This window comes from Neofelis nebulosa, chromosome 8 (assembly GCF_028018385.1).
Source record: "Neofelis nebulosa isolate mNeoNeb1 chromosome 8, mNeoNeb1.pri, whole genome shotgun sequence".
Lineage (NCBI taxonomy): Eukaryota > Metazoa > Chordata > Mammalia > Carnivora > Felidae > Neofelis > Neofelis nebulosa.
This window is the reverse complement of record NC_080789.1, coordinates 136,698,792-136,703,192: the sequence shown is the minus strand read 5'-3', so window position 1 is coordinate 136,703,192 and position 4,401 is coordinate 136,698,792. Positions and strand designations below refer to the sequence as shown.

General features: G+C 43.0%; 1 non-coding gene across 1 annotated transcript; it reads right to left on the bottom strand.

The window, feature by feature from the left end:
* Positions 1 to 805: 805 nt before the first annotated feature.
* LOC131484129 (U6 spliceosomal RNA) lies at positions 806 to 912 on the bottom strand. The gene has a single exon (XR_009248040.1). It is a non-coding gene; the product is annotated as a U6 spliceosomal RNA (small nuclear RNA).
* Positions 913 to 4,401: the final 3,489 nt, after the last annotated feature.

Below are 4,401 nucleotides of genomic sequence, written 5' to 3'. Positions count from 1 at the left end.
TGTCTCTCTATCTCTCTGTCTCTCTTTCTCTCTCTCTCAAAAATAAAGATAAATTTTTTTTTAAAAATGAAAGAGAAAAAAGACAGATCTCAAAAAAACAACCTAACTTGACCATCAAGGAACGAGTAAAAGGCAAATAACTTAAGCCCAAAGTTAGCAGAAGGAAGGAAATAACAAAGATCAGAGTGGAAATTAATGACACAGAGATTAGAGACTAGAAAGACAATGGAAAAGATCAATGAAACCAAAAATTTGCTTGCTGAAAAGATAAAGTTGACAAACCTTCAGTTAAACTAAGACAAAAGAGAGAAGACTTATAAAATAAAAAATGAAAGTTACAACTGATAACACAGAAATGCTAAGGAACAACTAAGCAACAACTATGACCAAGTATATGCCGTGCCAATAAATTAGACGACCTAGAATGAGTAGGTAAATTCTTGGAAACACATACCCTACCAAGACTAAATTATGAAGAATTAGAAAGTCTGAACAAACCAATAACAAGTACAGATATTAAATCAAAAACTGATTGGACAGGGGCACCTGGGTGTCTCAGTCAGTTAAGCATCCAACTCTTGATTTTGGCTCAGGTTATGATTTCATGGCTAGGAGATCAAGCCCTGTGTCAGACTCCGTGCTGGGCATGGAGACTGCTTAAGATTCTCTCCCTCCCTCTGCCCCTTCCCCACTTCCTCTCTCTCTCTCTCTCTCTCTCTCTCTCTTTCTCTCTCTCTCTTTCTCTCTCCTTCTCTCAACAATTAATAAATAAACATTAGAAAAACACTTCGTAAAAATATTTTTTTTTTATATGGAACGCTTCACGAATTTGCGTGTCATCCTTGCTCAGGGGCCATGCTAATCTTCCCTGTATCGTTCCAATTTTAGTATATGTGCTGCCGAAGTGAGCACCGTAAAAATATTTTTAAAATGTGATAGATACAGATAGGAAAATCATGATAGATAGATAGATATAAATATGCACAAAATGGAATATCACTCAGCCTTAAAAAAGAAGGAAATCCTGTCATTTGTGATAATATGGATGAAACTGGAGGGCATTGTGCTAAACAAAATAAGCCAGACAGAGAAAGACAAAGACTGCACGTATCACCTATATGTGGAATCTTAAAACAAACAAACAAACAAAGTCAAACTCATAGAAATAAAGAATAGAGGGACGCCCAGGTGGCTTAGTCAGTGAAGCGTCTGACTTTGGCTCGGGTCATAATCTTACAGTTCGTGGGTTCGAGCCCCGCATCGGGCTCTGTGCTGACCGCTCAGAGCCTGGAGCCTGCTTCTGATTCTGTCTCCTTCTCTCTCTGCCCTCCCCCGCTCATGCTCTGTCTCTCAAAAATAAATAAACGTAAAAAAATATTAAAAAAAAAAAGTTGGGGCGCCTGGGTGGCGCAGTCGGTTAAGCCTCCGACTTCAGCCAGGTCACGATCTCGCGGTCCGTGAGTTCGAGCCCCGCGTCAGGCTCTGGGCTGATGGCTCGGAGCCTGGAGCCTGTTTCCGATTCTGTGTCTCCCTCTCTCTCTGTCCCTCCCCCGTTCATGCTTTGTCTCTCTCTGTCCCAAAAATAAATAAAAAACGTTGAAAAAAAAAATTAAAAAAAAAAAAAAAAGTATAGAAATGTGGCTGCCCGGAGCTGGGGGTTGAGGGCAAAGGGGACATGTTGGGAAATGGGTACAAACTGTCGGTTACACAATGAGTAAAGTCTGAGCATCTAATGTATAACATGGTGGCCGTAGCTGACGACACTCTATTTTATAAGTGAAATGTGCTCAGAGAGGAGAGTTTACGTGTTCTCACGCACACAAAAAAATGTAAATATGTGATGTGACGGATATGTTCATCAACTGGATGGTGACCATCCTTTTACAATGTATGCATATGTCGAATCATCATATTGTGCACTTTAAATATATTATCATTTTAGCGGTTGTACCTCGATAAAGCTGAAAAAGGGAAGTCTATCGAGAAGTCTTCACAACAATGACCAAGCCTCTGCTGAGTCTCTGTCACCCTACCCCTTTTGTTTCCTCTTCAAGCACCTTCGCTCAGAGCCTCCTTTCCATTTCTCAGCTTTTCATCAGGAAGAAAGGATTGACACCTTGATAGCTAAGAGCTTGGTCCAGAGACTTGATCCTTGGGGGACAATGCGGGCCGGTGCTGAGTGACACAGCTGTATTCACCCATCTGCCTTAATGGTGGGACTTAGCGCCAACTTTTAAAGTTCATATGTGCTTTGGGACACCTGGATGGCTCAGTCAGTTGAGCGTCCGACTTGGGCTCGGGTCATGACCTCCCGGATCGTGGGTTCGAGCCCCGCGTGGGGCTCTGTGCTGACAGCTTGGAGCCTGGAGCCTGCTTCGGGTTCTGTGTCTCCCACTCTCTCTGCCCCTCCCCTGCTCACGCTCTGTCTCTCAAAAATAAATAAATGTTAAAAAAAAATTTAGGTTCATTGGTGCTTTGAAGCCTACTGGACTTGATTCTTATGTCTCCCTGTCCCCCGTTAAATTTCCATCAGGTGTGTTGAAATTATTTAACAGAACGACTAAAATTAAGTTAATTAGAAATGAGAGGACATATCATGTAACACAATGATACTAGAACTGGAATCAGACCTACACCCACTCCAACACTTCCCTGCAAATGATGAAATCCTTTGAGCCTGATACGCTATCTAGAAAAGAGATAAGAAAAGAGGTCTGTCCTGTGTCAGCTGAGGCAAGTAAATGGCTCAGCACTGCACCCGGCACATAGAACACAACTCTCATGTTAGCTCCAAGTTTTACTTGTCTCAGAAATCTTCATGTCAAACAAATTGGGGGAGGGAAGCAGGAGAACAGAGACGGACACATCAAGAGAATTTAAAAGACGACATCTGCAAGGTCTCTTCTAATCGTCACGACTGATAATGCACGAGTGATTTGACAGAATAACAGTGTTGACAAATATTGCCCATTTGGAGAACTGGAATTCCTAAAGCACTTGCAGTTTCTGAGTCCGCATGCTTTTCAAGGAGAACTCTCAAAGCACCTGTGGTATTAAGCATTTCTCTTTCAAGAGAGCAGCGTGGTTTCTTCAAGGCGTATCCTTTGCATCACGCATTGCCACGGTGACTTTTCTCCTGATCCCAACATGTGTTCTAACATCGTGTTTAATTTAGAAAGATTATAACCACTGATCAGCCCTGGTTCCCACTTGGATTCCTCATCATCTATATTCTTGTATAGAGCTTTTGATGTTTGTGTGCTTCAGATTTTAAAAAGTGTTTCTGATCGTCGTTTATGGCCCACGAAAGCCAAGGGTCACCCACTTTCATAATCTTTCTCCCCTCATAAATTGTCCCTAACGTCCCATGAAATTACTTTTTCAATTTCTGTTTCCCTGAGAGACGTGAGATCTATGAAGGCAAGTTCTGAACGCCTAGTTCAGAATATTTTGCATCCTGAAAGACATTGCTTTTAACCACCACTGATTTTGATCTTACCACCCGATAATTATAGGGAACTCGTTAAGCATCCTCCAAAAAAGCAGCTGACGTCTTCGTTTTTAGGCTGAGAACGAAGGAAGTAGGTTCAAGGAACAGGGAAGTAGGATAATTCTCTTCTTCACTGAGGCCCTGCCCTTGGTCACTTCTTCAGTGTCCCCACTACCCATGGGAGAATGGAGAAGAGGGAAGAAGGAAGAAAGTTCCAAGGAGTCATGCAGGATTGAAAGCCTTTTACCCTCTTAGAAAGTGAAATGAAAACCCATAAAGAGGGGCGCCTGTGTGGTTCAGTCGGTTGAGCACCCAACGCTTGATTTTTGGCCCCTCAGGATCTCAGAGTTCTGGGATCAAGTCCCACATTGGGATCTGTGCTGAGTGTGGAGCCTGCTTAAGATTCTTTTTTTCTCGGGGCACCTGGGTGGCTCAGCCGGTTAAGCCGTCTGACTTTGGCTTGGGTCATGATCTCACAGTTCATGAGTTCAAGCCCCACATAGAGCTCCCTGCTGTCCGCACCAAGCCCACTTCAGATCTTCTGTCCCTCTCTCTCTCTGCCCCTTCCCCACGTGCTCTCTCTCTCTCTCAAAAATAAAAAAAAAGCCCATAGAGAATGAAAAAGAATGCTTCTTCACCCTAATGTTCTGCCATAAGCTCTAACCTATAGATAGAGTAGCAGATTGATGGGTATAACCATGAACTCTGAGAGCCTATTCATGGCTTGTGTTGCTGCCTTGGTAGGGGAAGGCCTTGTGGGGAAGAAAGCTAGAAGCAGTGCGTTGCAACAGAGATGGCTCGTTGCTCCCCACCTATGCATCCCTACAGGCAGAAACCAGTCCTAACCCTAATCCTAACTTCAGGGGCAATATTTATTTTTATTATTTAAATAAAGAGAATGCTTGGGTCTC